The following is a 24,392-nucleotide window of genomic DNA, read 5'->3' on the forward strand; positions in this document are numbered from 1 at the left end:
GAATTTATTTTATTTTATTGTTTTTATTTTTTTATACAGCACTCCTTCAATGAAGATTTCTGGCCATTCAAAAATAACATTTCAATGTATGGAGTGTGATATGATTGTAGAAAGGAAGAGATCTCACTTTTTCTAAAAAGATTTTTTTATTGGAAATGCTATGTACAATGTAGAGACAGTTTGAAGGTTTAATTTGCTTCAATGTATAAACAAATATGGTTGATTCATGTTCTTATATGTATCACCCCCTGGATATGAAAGGGTTAGTAGCATGGGAAAATGCCATACTCTTTTTTTAATATTTCTTGAAGCAGATGGTGAACCAATGTGTTGGGCAAGAATCCACTAGAAATTTAATATTATTATCCTGAGAGTTTTATTTTATTTTATTTTATTATAAGTGAGTAGCTGAGTATCAAGTCACTTGGACTCAAGCATAGGAACTGAAACAAAGAAAGCAGGTTCTGAGGTCCCCTGCTGTGGGGACTGCAAGCTGCTCTGAGTCAGAAGGAGGACGGAAGTTGCCTACTTCTTAGGGCAGAGATTGATTGAACTGTGAATTTATAAAATTGGGATTATTTTCTTTTAGGAAATATTTACATACAGATTTTGTCCAAATCACATGTGGATTTTTGCTTGGGTTCAGAACTAAGAGAGGGAAAATTAGTCACTGACTCCAAGTAGAGAGGACAGTAATAATTATAAACAGGTATTAATTAATAATGTCTGTGGCTCCAGGCAGATAGGCGAACAGATAGATGGTATAACAAGATGGCTGCTCTAGGCAGAGAGCTGAACAGAAAGATGCTATAGAGATCTATTGCTCTAATATGCCTCACAGGATACTTAAAATCTGTCTGACGTGAGCTCCATGGGAATCTTGGGTTATTATTCTACATGGCAAGATAGAAAAGGTCTAAGAATAGTCTTATACAGTATTTTAGTTTACTTCATTTGTTTTGTATTGTTTTAATTTTCAAAATGGGTGTGATTTTGAGTTCTGTGGCTATATTATTCCTCTGGGAGAGAGGTCAATATAAAGGTTTTTCTGGTTCCTGGCTCAAAGTTATGCTAGTTTAGGAGAAAGGTTTTGTCTTTGCGTTTTGAGAGAAGGTGATTAGTGTCTGTCCACCTTCCAGAGCTCTATGGATCAGACTTGATAGAGGGCGACCCCAGAGAACTAGATTCCAGAGAATCAAACAAAAAAGTCATCTTGATGATACTAGAATTTTGATTTGCGATTTATATATTACAGAATATACAGCCTTGATGAGTTTCATCGTCAGGCATGCTGAACTGATCTGCTTGAACTCCTGATATCTTGGTTTTTCATCCGGTTCCAGTCAGAACACAGACATCAGAGACTAATACAATCATTGGTGTGGCCTTCTTAAGGCCAACCAACTCCCTCATTTTCTCTACCTTTCCCCCCTTCAAAAATATCTCAACACCCATATTGTGCTTCAAGAAGTTATGTAGAGTCATCGTCCCATTTCCCTGGGCTTTCGGGCTGGAGGTGATAAGTCTAAGACTGTCTTTCTAGGGAATTTAGAAATGGTCATAATTGGAACAGGGAGGAAATGGCTAGAATTGATTGTATAGCCATGATCTCACTTGGTAGAAATCTTTATAATTGTTACTAAGTTGAAGTCATAATCTCTTATTTTGGTACAGAATTTATTTTGATATAGAATCAAAGTTTCATTGGTACAAATTTCTTGTATTGATACAAAACTTTTGTAAATACAAAGCTTGGACCTAGCCCTTCTATAAATGCCATTATAAACTGATCTGAGATGTGTAAGCCTGTGAGTTAAGGGACAAACAACGAATTCATGGCTCTGAGTTTATTGCTAGGTTGTTTTCAGATATTTTAATTAGAAATAGATAATTAAAGGGTAATTAATGGACAATAGTCAAGATTACATAGATAGTTGGCTTTCAAAAAAACTTCATAAATCCACAGAATGTGACATTTAACGTTATTTATTCACTTGTTGTTGAGACAAATCTGATCCTAATAGCTTCCCATTTGTGGATTCAAAGAAGCAGCTGAGCATCTATACCTCCAGGTGAGGTGATACATTGTGGCTAGGTGGCCACTGGGCAGAAATTGCCTATCTCTCCTGCAGACCTATACCTTCCTTGAGAGGACACAAGTTATAGGTTAGGACAGCTTAGTTCTGCTGAGACAGAATAGACTAGTCCTTAACAATTCCTGTTTTTCAAAGGTCTGTCAGATGATCCCAGGCCAGAAGGCTGGAGACTGATGCTCTAACTTCCTGACCTACCGGGGCTGTGTGGGTAGGCAGCTGTCTCTATAACTTGTCTCAGTCCTGGAAGCTGTGTTAGGCTTCCTCTATCTTCAGATATGTTGGCCATTCTCAGATTTCTGATCGAGTTGATAAACAACTTATAATTTCATAGCCAACCCAAGCTATTTAACATTGAACAGATTTGAGAGGATGGTTTTCTGATGGCATACAATCTAAGCCAGGACATAAGTCAGGTGTAGAATTATAAGTCTTTTAAGTTAGGACAGATGACAGAGTGTTCTATTTTATTGACAAAAATGATAGATTGGGTATTAGGTCTATCTTATACCTTATAAATTTTAAAAAGATGGTAATGTTGTGCTCAATTTATACTTGAGACGAGAGGGTTTTTTTTTTTTTAATTTGGACAGAATGAGTGATATGTAGCAGGATTTCCCCTAATTAGTTTAATTATTAATATAACAAGAAGCCTGTTATTGGATAGGGAAAAGGCAGGCAGTGTGAAGAGTTGCAGAGAGGGAGATATAGGAGAAAGAGAGAGAAAGGAGGAAAGATGGAGCAGGAGGAAGATGATCCAGATTCCACATGGCTTTAAAATAGCCAAGGCAGCTATAAATATCATAAAGGATAGAATATTTGGGATAACTGGTCTAATCTAGGTGGGCAGCTTGTATCATTATCAATTGGCTCTGAAATTATTGTGTGGGCATCTTGTGAATTGAGAATTTATTGGTATATAAATATGACTGGTTAATTATAAGCTTCTAGAGTTTTTATTTTACTACATTACTTGGTATTGTGACAACTAACCTTGAGGTGAGAAGTCATTGCATGTGTCTGTCATGGCAGAGAACCGCCAAGGGAACTTAGCTAGTTGGGCAGAGACATTTTGGGAGCTCCCGGCCAGAGAGTCTGCCAAGATGAGAACACCAGCTGGAGCCATGTGGCCCACTAGTGCCTGGAATAGCATGGGAACTTGCTGATCTTTTTAATATTTCCTGCAACAACCTGGTGACCCAATCATTGACTTGTGGAGATCAGTCAATGGATACATCTACAATACAATTCCTGTACCTAAGGCACAGGGAACATTGCAGAAGAGGGAACAGAAAGACCATTAGAGCCAGAGAATCTGTGAGTTTATTGTGATATTATATGTCCTAGCAATGGCAGAAGCTACACCCATAAAGTCTTGCCAACATAAGCTATCTAAACATGAGCTGAACAAGAAAGCATAAGGGTTTAACTTGTTGAAGAGGCCAAAGATGGGGCTGTGGTGAAGAACACATCTGTTCTTGTTAAGGACCAGCTTCAGTTCCTAGCATTCACACTGAAACTCACCACTTCCTGTCACTCCTGCTCCAGGCAATTTGACACCCTCTCCTGGACCTCTGCAGATATCCTGCACTTTCATGCTGCACATAATGAGCTAAATGTAAGCAAAATACTCATACAAAAAAAAGTTTTAACCTATTTAAGCAGGCAGAAGACATTTGCAGTATATATGAAGAATTCAGCTCCTGGGGTCAAGTACATTGAATTTCAAATACTAATATTAGTATAGAACATTTTTCTCATCTTAGAGATTTCATGGTGTTCATGATTGCATGAATCACCACATAATTCATTTCTATTTCCACTTATAAAAAATACACATTGTGAGCTATGTGTGTTTAAAATACATACTGTATGCTGGAGGTCTGAAGATCAGAGCCTTATTTTCTGGACTCCAAATAATTAAGTACTGGGCCCAACTGCTCTGTCTCCAGGCTTATGACTTACCCAGCACCGCTGAATTCCCTTGGACTCTACACACATACTGTTTGTACAGCAGCTATAAGACTTGCTACACAGTCAAAAGTATGTATATAAAGGCATACACACCATTAAAATGAAGCCAAGCTCCCTGCCTCCCAATTTGCTGGTAAGTCAAAGATGACAAAGTAAACTCAAGCCAATCCTGTCACCCTCCCCAGAAGCAGATCAAATCATGGGTTTCATGGGTTCTGTGAATGCAAAATAATATTTGCTATAGTTAGGAGTATATTAGAAAGCACTGTCTAAATATTTCAGATAAAAATTTGAAAAGTTTTTCCTGGCCTGACTTAAAATGCTTGCTATATCCCTTTTATTTTCTGCCTTCAGAGACTACTATATAAACCTGCCAGCGTTATTAATGCATCTCACTATGACTCCTTGGTGTTACTAAATATGGAAAAGCAGAAAAGAGGATCCTCAAAGAAGATCATTGCTGCTGAGGGAAGAACAGTACTGTCCTTTCTTTTTCTTCTTTATACTTTGAATCTTCATATAGGTGTCTCTGCAAATGTAAAAGTGAAAACAGCTAGCTCCATTGGATGTCACATACATACCACACACACACACACACACACACACCATCACCACCACCATGAAATAAATGCACTTTACTTAGGTCTTAGGATATAATTTTTTTCTTTAGAAAGAAATCACAGCTCATGTGTAGAGTAAAATTTTCAGTGTGTAAGTATATTATTTTTTACGTTGGTGCCTAATCATAGTTTAGTTACTTTGTTCCCTTTGAACCATTTGCTTCCTGGTCTGTGTGATGGTTATTATGATTTCAGTTTAAATTACTGTGCTTATGAAATATATATATGCCTCTCACCTGTAAACCTCATTTGCCCAAGTACAGATAACTTCCTGCAATGCTGGGGGTGTTGTTCATTTTAGATAACAAACATGCCTGTGTTTGCTTCTGCAAACAAGCTGGCTTGCCCTGTATACACAGAACATGTGCTTGATTACAAGCAGGCAATAAGTACATAGCCTTGTGAGTTTTACCTCTATGTCTCTCTGCGGAACTGAGAGACAAAAGATGAGGAAAAATTAAACTTTAAGGCCTCTTTGGATCAAATACAAAACAAATTAAAATGTTGAAACTGAACTGATTACACAAAGGCAGAAAGTACACAACCTTAAGGTTTACCTTTATAAGTTCCTCATTAATGAAATTCCGGGTCATACTCTTGGGTATGTTAGGTATGGAGCTGCCCAGTATCCATTCTTCTGGCCAGTATTAATAAGCCTGTTATTAAAATGTCTTCATGGTCAGACTGATAAATCTCTGAATGACTTCAGACCCATAACAGTCTGAAAATCATAAACAAGCTGGAAATTATAAGTATAGGCAGACTCCGAGGTTTTCCAAAGGCCAGGATCACAAAGAGACATCTTTGTATACAGACCAATGTGCTATTTTGGTGTTCCATGCTAATGCCAGGCATTTATTTTCATCTTGTTATCAGCTTTCCGGAATCTAGTTAGCATTGTGTAAGCTCAATTTTCTTCAAGACCTTTGCTTTCTATTTCATCTCAATCTGACAGCTCTATACTGTTCAGTTTTAAGAATGACTTCCAAGTCTCCTTCCTTCTGCATCTAATCTCTTTTTTCTTGCTCCTTTTTTCCCATTACAGGTAACTGCCTCATCCTTGTGTGTCCTTGGGTTTCTTTAATCTGCATTTGTCCCTGTAACACACTAGCTCCTCCTCAGTTTATATGTTCAGCAAAACCCTCCGAGCACCTATTCCCATGTTTTTCCTTTCTAGCACCTTTGGAATCTTATTCCTTATCTCCAAAACTGCCAAAATCATCTCTTGAAGTCTAATAGGTGCCATGCTCATAATCTTTGCTTTTCCTCAGAATTCCCAGTATTTATTATGTGGACCATGATGGTACTGATTCAATCTTGTAAGGCTCTGATAATTTCTTACTTCAACATTTATTTACTGTTTCTTCTTGCCAAAGAGACACTGACTTTACTTTTTTCCTCCTCTTTGACTCCTAGTTCCATGGTAACCTGTTTTAGGTTCTTCATGTAACTCCCATAGTCTCTAACTAAAAAACTGAAATTGTTTGCTATCAAAACACTTCCTGAAGCTTGTGGATATATTCCATCTTTTTTACAGTCCAATAAGCAAGGATAACCATAACTTGAGATGAAGGTTGGGGAGAAGAGCAAGATCCAAGCTGGTTTCTTTGTTGATAAGCCTCTCTTCAGAAGCAGGTACTGGCAATGTGCCCCTAAGAGCCATAATGTCCACATGTGGCAGCATAATTTCTGATAGTCATCTTTGTCATTGAGCCACTCTTGGAATTTAGCACAACAGGCTAACTGTGCATGCATGTTGACAGCCCCTAGTCACAATGCCTTCACAATGTCCTGCTGTGGAAAACTAACTGCCTTGATAATATATATGCTTTGCACATTATGCATGCCTTCCTAGCCCGGCTAGTGGTGTCAGATTCCATTTGCCTATATTATGTTGTTGTGGGTTTGTCCTGGTGATGTTTGCATTCTGATTGGTTCTGTCTCTTCAAGACAGGTTGTTTCTGACGAGCAGTCCATCACAAACTCAAGTGATCTCATGTGGACCTTCTCCCCATTTTAACTGATCAATAAAGGCTAGAACCTGTGATTGGAGAGTAGGGGTGAAACTTGGGACTGGAGGTCTGACTGGGGCAAGTGGAGAGGAGAAGAGGACAGAAAGAGAGAAATAAAGAGGACAGAAGAGGAGGAGTAAGCAGTGATTGATCTGAACCACGTGGCCAGGAGAAACTGCAAGTAGCAAGGGGTCTTGGAGCTGGGGAATAACTTAGTGTAGTGTTAGGCCTGCCCAATGTAGGCAAATAACTTACAATTATGATAATTGGATTGTGGGTTTTTTATATGAGCTTTGTCTTAGTCAGGGTTTCTATTCCTGCACAAACATCATGACCAAGAAGCAAGTTGGGGAGGAAAGGGTTTATTTGGCTTACACTTCCATACTGCTGTTCATCATCAAAGGAAGTCAGGACTGGAACTCAAGCAGGTCAGAAAGCAGGAGCCGATGCAGAGGCCATGGAGGGATGTTCTTTACTGGCTTGCCTCCCCTGGCTTACTCAGCCTACTCTCTTATAGAACCAAGACTACCAGCCCAGGGATGGTCCCACCCACAAGAGGGGCCTTTCCCCCTTGATCATTAATTGAGAAAATGCCTTACAGTTGTATCTCATGGAGGCATTTCCTCAACTGAAGCTCCTTTCTCTGTGATAACTCCAGCTGTGTCAAGTTGACACAAAAATAGCCAGTACAATTGACCCCTTGTCAACTTGACACACAAACACATCACTAGTAAGCCTCAACCCTTACATTCTTATTCATCCCCAAGATATAAATAACTTTAAAAGTCCCACAGTCTTTACATATTCTTAAAATTTCAATCTCTTTAAAATATCGATCTCTTTTAAAATCCAAAGTCTTTTTACAATTAAAAGTCTCTTAACTGTGGGCTCCACTAAAACAGTTTCTTCCTTCAAGAGGGAAAATATCAGGGCACAGTCACAATCAAAGCAAAAATCAATCTCCAACCGTCCAACGTCTGGGATCCAACTCACGATCTTCTGAACTCCTCCAAGGGCTTGGGTCACTTCTCCAGCCATGCCCTTTGTAGCACACACGTCATCCTCTGGGCTCCAGATGCCTGTACTCCACTGCTGCTGCTGCTCTTGGTGGTCATCTCGTGGTACTGGCATCTCCAAAACACTGCGTGACCCCTTCAGTCCTGGGCCTTCAATTACAACTGGGGCTGCACCTTCACCAATGGCCTTCCATGGCCTCTCACAGTGCCGAGCCTCAGCTACTCTGCGTGACCCCTTCATGCCTTCAAAACCAGTACCACCTGGGTGACCCTTACACATTACCAAGTCCCACTGCAGAAGGAGTACAACCTTGCCTATCTCTGGAACATAGCCTCTTTGTGCTTTCAGAAAACACTTCCCAGAAGATGTCACCTCAACGATGCTGGTCTCTTCTTAATCACCGCTAATTTCTTAGCTCCAGCTAACCAGCATCAATAGTCCCAGTAATGCAAAGTTTTTGCTTTAGTAGTTCTGGTATCTTGTTAATCACAGCGGATTCTTCAGCCCCAGCTAACCAGAACTACAAAATCTTCACAATAAAAACAGCAATGGCCCTGAAGAGAGTCTTTAATTTTCCCCCTGAAATTTCACAAACCAGGCCTCCATCTTCTGCACTGTTCTCAGCATTATCTTCCAAGCTCCTACACAACATCTGACAGAGCTCTTAACAATGAATGGATCTTCAAGCCCAAAGTTCCAAAGTCCTTCCACAGTCCTCCCCAAAACATGGTCAGGTTGTCACAGGAATACCCCACTCCTGGTACCAATTTGTCTTAGTCAGGGTTTCTATTCCTGCACAAACATCATGACCAAGAAGCAAGTTGGGGAGGAAAGGGTTTATTTGGCTTACACTTCCATACTGCTGTTCATCATCAAAGGAAGTCAGGACTGGAACTCAAGCAGGTCAGAAAGCAGGAGCCGATGCAGAGGCCATGGAGGGATGTTCTTTACTGGCTTGCTTCCCCTGGCTTACTCAGCCTACTCTCTTATAGAACCAAGACTACCAGCCCAGGGATGGTCCCACCCACAAGAGAGGCCTTTCCCCCTTGATCATTAATTGAGAAAATGCCTTACAGTTGTATCTCATGGAGGCATTTCCTCAACTGAAGCTCCTTTCTCTGTGATAACTCCAGCTATGTCAAGTTGACACAAAAATAGCCAGTACAAGCTTATTGGAGTTGGGAATTCTAGCAATTTTATGTGGCTTTTTGCCTTTGTAGGATCATCTGAGCCATGTTCCTACAAAATGTCAATCAAGGCAACTGAGTCACAGCAATGAGATCTAGAGCTAGGGCAGAAGACAACCAGAGCATTCTAACACATAACTTCCCCAGACATACTGCTGGCCATCAATAGTTCAGCAAGACGGCAAGTCCAGCTTGAACTGACCCTTGTCTTCTATTGCTCCTCTGCTAGTAAATGTTGTCTTACCTTTTCCATAATCAGAAACTGCACTGTGGACAATCTTGTGAGACACACCCATTACATCTACCCTTGACACCCTTCCTAGCCTGTGCAACAACCAAGTTCAAGACCAGACTGAGATCCTGTCTCAAAAACAAAACTCACAGTGACTTCTTTTAACTTTCTCCCTCTTTATTTTCTCTTTAAAAGTTTTTTTTTATTTTACTGTTAGTTTGTATAATAACATCTAAAAATAATTCACAGTATTACCCTAACCTCATTAATAAATTTTCATCACAGATTAACCGATAAGCAAATAAACAAATATAAGCTAAAAATACTACTTTACCCTCCTTTCTCCATGTTTCTCAATACTTTCTCAAGTATTTAATCAATTATATCAGCTGTTTTAGAGTGCTCTGAAAGGCCAGAAGGCATTGGATCCCCAGGAACTGGAGTTATAGATAGTTGTGTTCTAAAAGGCATGAGTGCTGGGGGATAAACTCAGGTCTTCTGGAAGAGTAGCAAGTACCCTTAATCACTAAGCCATCTTACTAGCCCTCTTTTTACTTATTAATCATTTGTACTCTTTTCACCTTGATTGAAGCTACTTTCTCAAAAGTAGCATATTTAAAGAGTTCCCTTCTGAAGTAATGGCAATAGGCCTACCCCATAATTGGTAAACAAGCATACTTGGGAAATTATTCAGAAAAAAACATAACCAAATGTGTTTGGAAATTGATGTAAGAGAGTCAACAACTCCCCCCTCCCTTTTTTTTAACATTGTTAGAGAAAAATCAATGGGGGAACAATGAGGTTTAGGGGGCATTTGAATCACAATCTCCTTCTCAGCTGCTTTATGCTAGCTCAGCACAGGGGTGATTTAATTCTGAACAAATACAGCTAAGAACATGTCTGTCTCCCATGTCTCCATTTCATTCCCTTGAGCTGCCAGATACTGCCATTTTTTCAGATACTTTGGCTAGTTTTGTTTTTGTTTGTTTGTCTTTTGTTTGTTTGTTTGTTTGTTTTTGAGACAGGGTTTCTCTGTATAGCCCTGGCTGTCCTGGAACTCACTCTGTAGACCAGGCTGGCCTCGAACTCAGAAATCTGCCTGCCTCTGCCTCCCAAGTGCTGGTATTAAAGGTGTGCAACACCATGCCTGGCTAGGCTAGGTTTTTATAAAGGAAAAATTCCAGCTGCCAAATTAGCAGGTATACCCCTATTTAGTCTTTCTTTCACCTATCTACTCAGTGGACAGGCATAATGGAGGTGTGTAGTTGCTTAAGACTGAAGCCTAGGTTACATTCATGGGGTAAAGGTTTTGCTCTGGAGAGCAAGCCAGAACTGTAAGTTACTATCTCCTCCCATCTTTAGATACTCCATCTAAAGGAAAGAGATATAAACCCACAGGAAAACCCTCATTCTTTTTCCCTAGAAAGAGTGGAGCAGAGATGGCTGAAGTTCTCTGCCAAAGAATTAACTTTATTTGAAATGAAGTGTTGGAGAATTAAAGCCAAGGGTGGCCTTAAAACAATACAGGTGTTTGTAGGCAGTGAAAGACAACAGGTTAGGACTTAGAGCAGTTTGGCCCAAGAGAACAAGATAGTATCAGTGAAGTATTTCTGGATCAGGGGATCAGGGCAATCTTCCAACTACTTCTAAAACAAAGTTCACCTTGATTGGGTAAAACTCCTACCTCTCTCTGGCTTTTTTTTTTTTTTTTAGGCTCTTCCTAAGTTACCTCTTTTTTCGTCTCACCTTTCGAACTCATGTGTAGAGGTCCAGTCATAGCTCCTGGTCTTTCACCTAAATGCTCTCCCCTCCCAGATCATCTACTCACCCCATTACTCTGCCACCTCTGCTCTCTCCTATGGGACTTTGATGACCACTGTCTACCAAGGCCACACACAGTCTCCTGTCCACTGCCAGTCAACACTGGAGACCAAGTCCTTCTATCCCCTCCAGACCATCCACCCTCACCATTCTCTCCTAAATGGCAGGGCACTTTTCAGGTAATTCTTATGACTCCTACAGCTGCTAAACTTGAGGAACTCTCTCATTGTATCCACCTGTCTCAAATCTTTCACCCCCTCCACCAAGCCCAGAAAAATGAGACTCCACTCCAGCAGCTGTAGTCAACCCTGCTGGATTACATATGGGTTTATCATCCAGGGTAGCTCTTACATCTGGAGATTCAAGGTTCAAGAAACCCCCACTGATAACAGTCAAATAGGTCAGTAAACTGCTCCATACCTGGATGCTAGGACCTGATGCAAATTGTTGTCATCCCTACCTCTACCATTCCATCTAAATATATGACCTTTTTGTTTGCTTCTGCCTTGATCAAATGAAAGATGATTGTAAAAAAAATGGCCAGAAAAAATATGGGGGCTGCCAAAATTGGTCTTGCCAGATACATATGTTAGGATCACGGAACAGTCATTTCTTCTACCAACAATGCAAAACCCTCTTCTTCTATATTCAAGACCCATGGAATCCCAGGTGGGAAACAGGTGTTGTTGGTAAGCTCTACCATAAAAAATCAATCTGGGTCCCCAGTAATTACTATTCACATCCAGATGTCTTCAGGACATGTTCTCCTTCTAAAGACAGATTGATTCCCTGGCAGCAGTGGTGCTTCAGAACCAATGGGGACTAGATGGTCTTACAGGGAAAGCAAATGGCCTTTTCCTCCCAGAAGAATGCTGCTTCTACGTCGATGAGTCTGGAATAGTGAGAAATAAAATCTATCAGCTACAAGCAGACATCAAAGAACATAGGAAACCGTATAAAGCCTCTAATTCCTGGATTTTTGAAAACCCTATAATGGAAGAGCATACTGCCTTTCCTAGCCCCACTTCTCATTTTTCTGGCTTTACTATTTGCTCACTGCCTCATTAACCTTGTTCCTCCTCATCCACATTCCTCCAAATTTAAAAAAAAAAAAAATTCTAACCAAACAAGCAATTAGTTCCTTTTACGGGATTGCCAAGCACTGCCCACAAAGGAACCTGATGAGAATGACTATCCAATGAGCCCCAATGGTAAGGGTCCAAACTGATGACAGCAGGAAGCAATCTAAGAGATCCTCTGATGCCCCTATTCCTGGCCCCTCACTTAGAAAATCAGAGGTACATCTGTGGACAACCAGAAGCGATGAAAAGCCACTCCTGCATCCACTGCCATGACACTCGCCATACATCCCTTTGCAGATGCTTCTTGGCCTGGATAAAATACTCATCTCACAGCTCACAGCCTCTCCTCCTTCTCCCTCTCTTTCTTTTCTTCTTCTTCTTCTTCTTCTTCTTCTTCTTCTTCTTCTTCTTCTTCTTCTTCTTCTTCTTCTTCTTCTTCTTCTTCTTCTTTCTTCTCCTTCTCCTTCTTCTTCTTCTCTCTCACATCCCCTCAGAGACCACCTCTGACAATAAATCCTCCCATGTGAGACCTGCAGCTGGTGTGATTTTTTCTAGGATTGTGCCGCATATTCTAACAGAGACCTCTGAAATGCAAGGTAACAGCTATTTCTACCTTCTTCTTTTCTTTCTTCTCCTCCTTTTTGTTGAGACTGGATCTCTGTACATAGCCCTGGCTGACCTGGAAGCCATTATGTAGACCAGATTAAGGGCGTGTGCAACAGCACCTGGAGCATATTCTTCTTTAAGAATTCTATCGTGGGTATTCTGTTACAGCCCATTTCATTAGAAATTAGAGGTAATGCATGATCAATTTTGACGAAGAATTGTTTGCATTTTCTTCAGGTCATAAGAACTGTGGGGAAATTAAAGGTGCCAAACTTATCAACCCAGTGAAAGAAATTTCAAGAGATCCCACAATATGTAGTGCCAGGGAAATGTTAGTGATCCCCACGAATACAGACAGGAGCCAGTCTGAAGCAACTCACAGTAGGGTCTTTATTTTATTCCAGATAGCTCCCCCCTCCCCCCATGCACCACCATCACTCAGGATGGTTTTGGTGGTGGTGGAGCCCTGAATGTCTTTTGGGGCAAGGCTTTATAGTGAGCACCAATCAGGGAGTATGTGTGCAAGCATCTAATTGGAAAGCTACTGTGACCTTTAACACAATTGGCTGGTGCTGGGAGTCATATCATAAACTTAATTTCTGTTCTCCTCCTTATTCCTTTATTCCTGTTATTAGGAATGGGGTGGGCTTGTAACCTGGGGATACAGGTTTGTTGGAGGAATAATCTAGAAACACTGGTCTTGTTGAGATTGTAACCTGGAGACCCTGGACTTGTTGGGGATTAGCCTAGAGACTGTATCTAGGCTCAGGTTTTTTTCAGGGGTAACTTGGAAACTAATTCTAGGTACCAGCCTGTTTAAACTTAGATCATGTTTTCTAAAATGGCATCTGAATTTAAAAGATTTGCCACCTCAAATACAGGCTGTGATATTGGCTTTATCCCTTGACTATCTTTCGTCATATTTACAGGGGAAGCATGAACAAAAAGCAAAGCAGAGAGATTAGAAAAAGTGAACTTTGTACAGAAAATAGTTGTATATAAAGCTGTAGTCATATTACTATTGCTGTAATTATTTAACAGGTTTCTCTCCTTTCCCCTTTTCACCCCATCCCCTATTCCCCTCTTCCTCCTTTGCTGTCCTGCAGATAGTAGCTACTCCCAACATACTCTCTGAATGATGCATTGAGTTCTGCTTCACTGCAAGTCCAGAAACATCAGTCAAGTGATAATGGACTAGCACTCTTAACAGCACAAGACAAAATAATAAATCTTTCCTCTTTTTACCCCAGGTGTTTAGTGAATAATACAGAGATCTGATGGCACACAAGTTAGCTACTCTAAAAAGCAATAATAAAGGCTTTGCACTAAATCTTTGATAACCAAACAAACAAGCAAGCAAACAATAGCAAGCACCATAAGGTAGGGACTCACTCATTATTTGCATTTGTATGTATTCTAAAAAATATTTTGTAGTTGCTTGTTTATAGAAAAATTGTTTTTGATATTTTAAATTTTTTATTTACTGTTATTGTAGTAAGGTGTATTTTTATTTTTAATATATATGTTTGTGTTTATATATATACATATATATGTGTGTATATACATAAAACATTAAAACATACATAAACATAACACATATATAACATTAAGTTATATATCTGACAAGAAACTTATCCAAAATGATGAAAAAATTTAAAACTTTAAATAAAGCCCTAATCTAGTTTTTAATGGGAAATTTTTGGATAGTTTAAAAATGTAATAGAATACCTTCAAAAAGCTAATTTAAAAGTAAAACTTTAATTTTCATATATCATACTAGGTAATTTCTTTTTTTTTTTTAAATTTTTAAATACTTTTTATTAGGTATTTTCCTCATTTACACTTCCAATGCTATCCCAAAAGTCCCCCATACCCTCCCACCCACTCCCCTACACACCCACTCCCACTTTTTGGCCCTGGCATTCCCCTGTACTGGAGCATATAAAGTTTGCAAGTCCAATGGGCCTCTCTTTCCAGTGATGGCTGACTAGGCCATCTTTTGATACGTATGCAGCAAGAGACAAGAGCTCAGGGGTACTGGTTAGTTCATCATGTTGTTCCACCTATAGGGTTGCAGATCCCTTTAGCTCCTTGGATACTTTCTCTAGCTCCTCCATTGGGGGCCCTGTGATCTATCCAATAGCTGACTGTGAGCATCCACTTCTGTGTTTGCTAGGCCCCAGCATAGTCTCACAAGAGATAGCTATATCTGGGTCCTTTCAGCAAAATCTTGCTAGTATATGCAACGGTGTCAGCGTTTGGAAGCTGATTATGGGATGGAACCCTGGATATGGCAGGCTCTAGATGGCCCATCCTTTTGACACACCTCCAAACTTTGTCTCTGTAACTCCTTCCATGGGTGTTTTGTTCCCAATTCTAAGAAGGGGCAAAGTGTCCACACTTTGGTCTTTGTTCTTCTTGAGTTTCATGCATTTAGCAAATTGTATCTTATATTTTGGGTATCCTAAGTTTCTGGGCTAATATCCACTTATCAGTGAGTACATATTGTGTGAGTTCCTTTGTGATTGTGTTACCTCACTCAGGATGATACCTTCCAGGTCCATCCATTTGCCTAGGAATTTCATAAATTCATTCTTTTTAATAGCTGAGTAGTACTCCATTGTGTAAATGTACCACATTTTCTGTATCCATTCCTATGTTGAAGGGCATCTGGGTTCTTTCCAGCTTCTGGCTATTATAAATAAGGCTGCTATGAACATAGTGGAGCATGTGTCCTTCTTACTGGTTGGAACATCTTCTGGATATATGCCCAGGAGAGGTATTGCAGGATCATCTGGTAGTACTATATCCAGTTTTCTGAGAAACCGCCAGACTGATTTACAGAGTGGTTGTACAATCCCACCAACAATGGAGGAGTGTTCCTCTTTCTCCACATCCTCGCCAGCATCTGCTGTCACCCGAGATTTTGATCTTAGCCAACTCAAAACAACTGATTCATATCTTTTTTGAGTAGCTTTTCTGTCATACAAAGATACAGTTAATTTTGAGTTTATTTTGTGCATAACAATCAAGTAGCACACATTAATTCTTTTGAACATGGAGATTCAATTGTTATTTACTGAAATAACTGCTGTTTTAAACTGCCCATTAAAACTGGATATGGTATGATACCTCTGTAAGCTCAGGACACAAGAACAAGAGGCAGGATTATTTTATGGCCACTCTGAATACATAACGAGTCCAAGAATTAAAGTCACACATTAAAATTATCATAGGTTTTCTTTAGGTATTGATCCTTCACTGGACATTCAGATTCTGTATCTTAGCTGCTGCAAAGAGTGCTTCAATGAAATAGAAAGGCAGCTATTCAATGTACACGTTTCATTTTCTTCTGTGTATCTACAAGAGACTTTTGCTTAAAAACCCAGACATACAAGTTGTGTGTCATACAGTAGATCTAAGGTACTCTTATGCTATTTTCCACACAGCCACAGGACTTCAATTTCTACAAACATTGTCCAGCAATTCTCTCAACCTCCACATCCTTATCAACACCTGCTGCCTCAGTCAATTTACAACAAATGTGATGTGTTAGCTTTGTTGGGTTTTAATTAGCCTTTTGGAAATTAGTGCAGCTTAACAATTTTTTATATATTTTCTGTATTTGTATGTGTTCATTTTGCTAGTGGGCTTTGTTCTGTTTCTGTTCTTTGGTGGTACAGTCTCTCTGTGTAGTACATGCTGGCCTCAAACCTGATGGGTGATCCTTCTTTTTTTATTGTTTTTTTATTAGATATTTCCTTCATTTACATTTCAAATGCTATCCCCAAAGCCCCCTATACCATCTCCCCTCCCTGCTCCCCAACCCACCTACTCCTGCTTCCTGGCCCTGGCATTTCCTTGTACTGAGGCATAAAGAAAGTACCCAAAGGGCTAAAGGGGTCTGCAACCGTATAGGAGAAACAAGAGTAAGAACTAACCAGTACCCCCCAGAACTGTCTCTAGTTGCATATGTAGCAGAGGCTGGGTGATCCTTCTGCCTTCACAAGCTGAGTACTAGGGCTATAGGCATTCATGATCATGCCCAACTGTATACATTCTTTTGGAACGTGTGTGTTCAAGAACACAATTCACCTTTTTTTTCCTTAAAATATAAGGACAGTTCTATTAAGTTGAGTAGGACTTGGACTTTGAATGTCTGAGTATTGTTCACAAAAATCTCTCACTTGTAGACCTCTTCTTTTAACTCTTTGTGGTGAAGAGACTTTTCAGCTTGATGATCCTATCTACTTTTCTTCTTGAGTTGCCTACACTTTGGGGATACTAAAACTTACTAGGTCGATGTGAAGAACCTGTTTGCATTCTTGTGTTCTAGTAGTCTTATGGTTATATGCCTTATTTTTACCCATACTGAATTAATTTCCACTTTTGATATGAGAAGATTCTAATTTCTTTTCTTTCTGAAGTGGGTAAAATATGCTGCTTAGGAACTATCTTCATTTGCCAACTGTTCTTTCTATACAGTCAACAATATCCAGGCTCCTCCTCTCCTCTAGTAACTGCTATCTCTGGTTTCCCAAGATTCTTGCTATTCCGGTTTCCCAATTCTTGCTGGAATTGGTGCTAGGGTTGAGAGTCTCAAGTCAGACTCTTTACTAACATTTATTAATATACCTAATGAGAGCAATCTAAACCTTCTGAGTTTATTTTTAGAACATCTGTCAGACTGTCAGTCTGAGTTAAGTGTTTGCAATAGATCTGTTGGTTTGATGAACTCTTAGGAAATTACCCCAACGTAGCCTGAAAAACAAAATCAACACAAAAAGACCATAAATGACAAAAACAAAAACAAAACCAATCTTTCAAAGATCCTGAAAAACCTTTGCTTGTCTTCAGAGTGGATTCTTGATAGCCTGTGCCACGTGACACACTGTTTCAGAAGACTAAACAGTCAGAAAAAAACCAAAACCAAAACCAACACCAAAATAAATATCTGAACTCCAGCGATGGTAAAATTAACTAACTAGTGACCATTTTATGCACAATATTTTGATGAACTTCCATTTCGATAAGATCGTTAAACTCCCTACAGTGGAATTAAGATTTAGCATTTGTCTGGTTTTGCCACATGGCTGGCCCAAGCAACCTGTTTAATTTAGTCTCAAGAGTAGTAGAACTTTTTGGATCCTTACTAACTCTGGTCATTTCACATAACATTTTGAAATAAAGTCTTCATTGTCTCTCTAGTAGCCATTGTACAGGAGAAGACTCTCAAATTCACATAATGATGTAAAAATGCCTGAAAGCCCACTTCCTCCAACCCCAGCTATATGACTGTCCCCCGCCCAAGAACAGGCACAAGGAGGTATAATTTGTTTTTGTTCATTAACACTGAAAGTTATTTCATGTGTGTATATATGTTCAAGTGTTCAGGTACACAGGCACATGGAGGCCAGAAAATACCCTCAAATGTTATTTTCTGGAACTCTTCTCACTCCTTTGAAACAGGGTGTTTCATTAAGACAGGCTGGCTGGCCAGCAAACCTGTTCAGTGATGAGATTATGAGCACACAACACCATGCAAAGTATTTTTATGTGATTTCTGGGGATCAAATTTAGGTTGTCATGCTTGTGAGGTACGCAGTTAGATTAACTGAAGTGTCTTCCAGGCCCTCCCTACGATTTGCTTGTTTAGCACAAAAGTTACAATAGAAGCTGACTTCACCCTAAGATGTGCATCTACAATGATATACTGTATATAGAAACAAGCTTTCTGGCTTTCTACAAGGTTGCAGAGAGTACAAACTAACTATCTGGGTCAATCTACATATCTGTCACCTTCCTGTTTTCTCAAAGCACTTAAAAATTCATTTTATGTGGGTTAGTCTAAAAGTTTATTCCAATTTACTCAAGAAAATCCTGTGATAGTTATACTTGGTTGTCAACTTGACTAAATCTGGAATAAACTACAATGTAGCACATGTGTGATAAATAGTCTGCTTGGTTTGAAGTGAGTCAATCCTTTAAGGTAGAAAGGCACAACCTTTTGATCCAGATCTTGAAGCAGAACACCTTAAACTGGGTCACACCTCCTGCTAGAAGCTTATATAAGGACACAGAAGAAGGAAACTGTCTTTGCCTGCTTGCCTTTGCCTTGCTAGTATATCTACTTCTTCAGGGGCACTGAAGCTTTCTTCTTTGGGACTCCAACATATACAAAAGACCAGCTGAGACACACAGCCTCGTGGGACTGAGAAGCTATTAGAATCTTGGATTTTCTATTCACACCTGGCCATTGTTGGGTTAGTTGGACTGCAGCCTGTAAGTTATTCCAATAAATTCCCTTTATATATACATATATGTTCCATGTATGTATGTGTGTTCCATATATATGTGTGTGTCCCATATATGTGTATTCATATATATATATTCCATATATGTGTGTAACATATAATATATATACACATATATATGTGTATATTCCATAAATTCTATGACTCCAAAGAACCCTGATTAATACAATGATTAAATCATATATATGCATACAGAGGGGACTGTATATGAAATATAAACAATGATTTGGTTACTTCAGTTCATTAAGTGTTCAGTTTTTTTCTCTATCCCAAATTCCTAAGATGCTTTTAAATTCTTTTTAACTTTTTCTCCCTTTTACCCATTCCATTTCAACTTGCTGGTAAATTCTTTGAGAAGTGGCAACTCATGAAATACTTGGAAAATTGACAAAGGACAGGGTAGAATAATATCTAGATTACATAGGAGTCGACTTAGTAAAGAGAGTAGCCTACAGTTACACAAGAAGAACAAAGGCTTTCAATCTTGGACAGCTGCCCGGGACACAATAAACACATCCAGTCAAGGAGAAAAGTGGCAAATGAGTTCTGTCAAGTCACTACTATCAAGAGGTTTTTCTGCTCAACACTCTAACAGTGTATACTGCTTACTACATAAGAAAAAATATCAGGCTGGCCAAAAGAAAAACAGAATCTAAAAGATCTAAATCATAATGTCCGGTATATTCTGGCAATAGGATCCTGGAGTTTTGCCTTAGTGGCTTTACTATCTACTCTTTTCTCCTAAAGCCTGATTTCCTGGTTATTACTCAACCCATTTACATCAGATTCTAGAAATGAGCCTTCCTATCAACAAATAAAAATCAGTATGTGGTTTCTCCATTGAGAAAGTTCACAGGGAGAACTGGGACAAGTCTCTGGAAAGAACCACAGGGGACACTGACGCTTCTGCAAGGCCAGTTACCTGATTAAAGCCTTCAATGTTTGTGTAGAGGCTGGAATGTTACAGGTCCAGGGTCACATGATAATTTATCTTGGGCCACTATTAGCTTAATAGTCATTTGCTACCTCCTCTCTATGTGACCTAACAATTTAATGGTCGCTGGGTAAGTCTTTTGGAACAAACTAACAGCTTCCACCAGTAGAACTGTTAAGGATGCTGTCAACTATAATTTGACAGCTACAGATTCTGAGACCTAAGATCTGAGACTTAAAATCTCCCTGCTCCTTTCACCCCATACTTTCACGTTCCCATCAGTGTATTTGGAAAATAATTTTTGTTGGTCTGTTACCCTAACACCTTCATATTGTAACAAAGAACTGGGGATAACCCAAACCTCACTTATATTTGGCTTTAGAATAAACTCTCTGCCTTTTGAAAAATACTAGAATTAAACACTTCTAGCAATGACTTCTTCCTACCAGTTCAGCTAACCTAGGCTTATTAATTCTTCCTTACTAAACACACCTTTTTATTATAAACTGATCACCATTTCTGCCCCACTGCTTTGCCACATTATATCCATCCCACCAGAAATACACGCTTTTATTTCTTTGATCATTATCTATGATAACTGCAGAAGTCTATGAACACCAGAGTGCCATCCAAAGCAGGGTACAGAGCTGACAAAACCGACCCCAAAGAGCAAGGTACAGAGCTGACAAAACTGACCCCCTCTGAACACCCATCTTTCTTTTCTCCCCTTTCCTTCCTTTTTTAAAAACAAAAACATTTTGCTTCGAGTCTTTAAAGAGCACATGGCATAGTCGTGTCACAAAAACCTACTAAATATTTTTTGACAAATGATAACATATTGCCCACAGCAGCTCTTAAATCCAAGAAGGCTCAGTGCTCATTAACTTTCTCTCTCCTTCTCATCTTATCGTTCCCTTTTTTCATTTGCAGCCAAGTGGGGTACGAAGTATTTGGGTGGCCTCCTTTCCCTTGTCTGAACCCTAAACCAAGGAGATGTTAACCACGGAAAAAAACCTGAGCTCCCTGCTCTAGCTTACAACAATTGAGGTGAAAGTTCCAGACCTGAAAAGTCTGATGGGGAGGGGCGGGACTTCCGGGTCGCCTGAGTTCCTTCAGCTAACCCAGGAGCTCTGGCCAAAGGGTCCCGGGGAGCATACCAGGAGCGGAAACAGGCCCGGAGCGGTGTGGAAGCCAGAAGAGGCTCGCACGCAGCGGAAGGTGGGGTGCGGGAAGAGGGTCTCAGGACACAGAAAGGGAAGTCAGAGCCAGGGGTTACGGGCCGGCGGTAAGGGGGCGCCCAAGTGACAGGCCGCGGAGATGTCCCCTCCCCCTCTCCCCCTCGTTCCCCTCCCTCACCCCCGCCCCATGGCCAGCGCGCTGTGGCGTGATTGGGTGGAGTGCCTTTGCGGGCCAAGGCAAGAGCGAGGGGACGCGCGGAGCGCACACGCTCACCGCGCAGGCGCACTGCCCTCTGCTGGCTCATGAGGCACCGCAGCGCAGGCGCCGCCGCGCAGGTGGGCTGGTGAGGTCCTGCAGGTCTCTGGGAAGTTCTGAGGCGTTGCAGAGAACGTGGGAAGATCGCTAAGCTGGCAGTTTCAAAGGACGAGAAGGTTTGAGGTCAAGTCTAAGCTGATTTCTGAATATTTTGGAATCCCTTGTGAGAACTGAGGTAATGTTCCGTGGGATCTCTAGAATATCTACCTGTGAGCTAAATGATCTTGCTTATTTCAAACTTTTCCTACATCTTTGTTTCGTGAAGCCAACTTTTCAACAAGAAGAGCAACCCAACTGTGATGGGAGCAATTAAAGATATCCTACCCTGTCTCCACTTCTATCAAATCCCAAGGAGTTATGAACTCCTCACTAAGGACATCACCACACTTTAGCTTTTCTTAATTTCCTAACTTCCACATCGGATTCAATCTCTAACTTATTGTTTCTTGTTCTCGGTGCCACACGTTTAGAGATATGACTAAGACTGATCAAAGAGTTAGTTTGAAGAAATAGCTCCCTCATAGGGGCCTGACAGGTTAAAACAAACAAACAAAAAAAGAATTGTGAAATTTTGGGGAGGGAAGACGAAGCATGGCAACAAGACAGGTTTGTTTTGTTTGTTGTCTTTTTGACGTGAAAACCAATTAGTTGACAACTAGCTGAGGCGCAAAGAGGATGTGCAACAAAGTGAATTAGAAGAAACCAGCTAGATGGTGAACTAGCCTTGTGTTTTAAGAAAAATCTTGGAAATCCCTGTTTGCCAGGGACTGTTCTCAGCACTTCGGATGCCTTCTTGGAAACTAAATTTAGTAGGACGACTTGTCAGAACAAGAAGTTAATGATAGTGTTTGATGTGACCACAGCTGTTGGTAGTAGAGATGGATTTTATGTAGTCTAGGAACTTAGAGAAGATAACTTGAAATTACTGTCTGGAACAACAAAAAAAAAAAAACAACCAAAAAACAAAAAAAAATTAAAACAACCCGGTAACAGTATATGTGCTAAGATTTGGGATGACAAAAATCAATATTTGAGGAAATAAAAGTTGTTTTCTTTGGTTTGTGTGGGGAGAGGTGTGGGTGGTGTGTAATGTGAAAACTTGGGAAACAGGTTATATACTTCATCCGAAAGTACCTTATAATTTTTCTTTGTTTACTTATGCTAATTGTTTTAAATATGGAATTATGTTAGTTTTCCAGTATGACTTAAGGACTTTTAATGGAAGAACTAGCATGTAGAATTGGAGAGGGAAACCTTTGGTCCCAGATGGCCAGAGATGCTTTGCAGTGGCTTGGCAGTGAGCATGTTCACCTGGGATGATCTGTTTCCTGATAGAACAGCTGCTTTGCTGTCCTACCACATGACAAAATTTAGGATTTTTGTCCTCCTGAAGAAATGTTTCTAACATTGTAACTCAGCCATTTTCATTACTTTGTGTTCCCAGGAATATAGCAAATATAATCTGTTTATGTGTGTCTGCTCTAAGACAACATTGAAATCTTAAACTCTACTTATATTTTCAGATACTACGCTAATTCACCAATATCTAACATCTTATCCTCTTAGCACCCTAGCCATCATGTATCTTTAAAAAAGTTATTTTTAATTATGTATATAGGGGTGCGGTGGGCAGGTTATATGCACAAGAATGGGAGGTCAGAAAAGGTCTGGGTCTCCTAGAGCTGGAGTTACTAGCTGGAAACCAAACTCAGGTTCTCTGGATCAGTAGTAAATGATTTTACCATTGAGTTTGTGTATTTAAAATTGAGATGAAAGTATGCACAACAAACTATTAGCACATTGTTACAGTTGGATTTCCAATAGCAGGCTTGAGCTGTTCTTTGAATTACACTGGTACAGAAAGGAATCTGGAAGAAGAGCAGAAAAGAAGGCTGAGTGTTGAAAGAGAGATACAGAACAAAGGAAGAAGAGAAAAAATGGGAAATTAATAGAAAAATGGGCACATGTCATAACAGAAGCCTTTCTTGGAAAAGTGTCTCTTTGTAATGATGCAAAGCAATGCATTGCATAAATAAGTGTTCAGTGGTTTGAGGGTGAAGGGTCATGATGCGATACCATTTATACTAATCATATTCAATGATGGATGCTAGACAATATATCTAGGTAAAATAGGTAGACCCCTTACCATAGATACATATATATATATATATATATATATATATATAGGTGTATGTGTGCAAATATATGGATATAGATTCTACTAACCTATAAAAACTGTTAAAATGCCAATGATTTCTAAGCCTTAACTCTATATTTTATACTTTAATTTCCTGTTCTTTTCCTAAACAAAGCATTATAAAAATACAGATAAATTAATATTCTTTAAATAGCCATCTAAATCATAATCAAGTTTTTGTAGCATTTTTGTTTGATGTTATAACCAGTGTGGGAAAGATAAGAACTTTTGCTTCAAATTAATCTCCTATTTGAGTTATCTTTCTACTGAAACATATTCATGAGCAAACCAAACAATTTGCAGAGCACACATAGCCATGTATATATATATATATATACACACATATATATATATATACACACACACACATACATACATATATGTGGGGGAGTATCTGTATATATATATGTATGTATATATGTGTGTATATATGTATGTGTATGTATATGTGTATATATATGTATGTGTATGTATATGTATAAAAATGTATGTGTGTATTTATATATTTGGTAAGCGCACTGAACTCATTAGGCTTACTTCTGGAAATGTAGGCGACTCAACTTTTCAATTTGAATCCTTGATCTTGAGAACTTATATTTTTCTAGCCCAGAAGCAGACCCAGCAGAACCGTGACACCTACTCTGTGTGCCCTTCTTAAGGTGAGAGGGTAAAAGTAGCTCCAAGTGTCTTTTCTCAAAACATGAAGGGTGCTGTGTGGGAAATAAGACTGACAGCGGAGAGGAAATGAAGGAGAATAGACACCAGTAACAGCAGATACACTTGTTGCCTCCTACAGAGAGTTCACATTT

General features: G+C 39.6%; 1 protein-coding gene across 4 annotated transcripts in view; it reads left to right on the forward strand.

Moving 5' to 3' along the window:
* Positions 1–20,999: 20,999 nt before the first annotated feature.
* Positions 21,000–24,392, forward strand: part of Echdc1 (ethylmalonyl-CoA decarboxylase 1) — a 32,982-nt gene continuing 29,589 nt past the window's right edge. The window contains exons 1-2 of one of the 4 annotated variants that reach the window (XM_021174149.3): positions 21,012–21,110; positions 24,189–24,242. The gene's annotated coding sequence lies outside the window, so the exon portion shown is untranslated. Of the gene's footprint in view, positions 21,111–21,340; positions 21,562–24,188; positions 24,243–24,392 lie in introns of those variants that run through there. The other 3 variants (XM_021174150.2, XM_029482310.2, XM_021174151.2) reach the window with 3 other exon arrangements.

Source organism: Mus caroli, unplaced genomic scaffold, assembly GCF_978045245.1.
Source record: "Mus caroli unplaced genomic scaffold, Mus_caroli_1 scaffold_9, whole genome shotgun sequence".
NCBI lineage: Eukaryota > Metazoa > Chordata > Mammalia > Rodentia > Muridae > Mus > Mus caroli.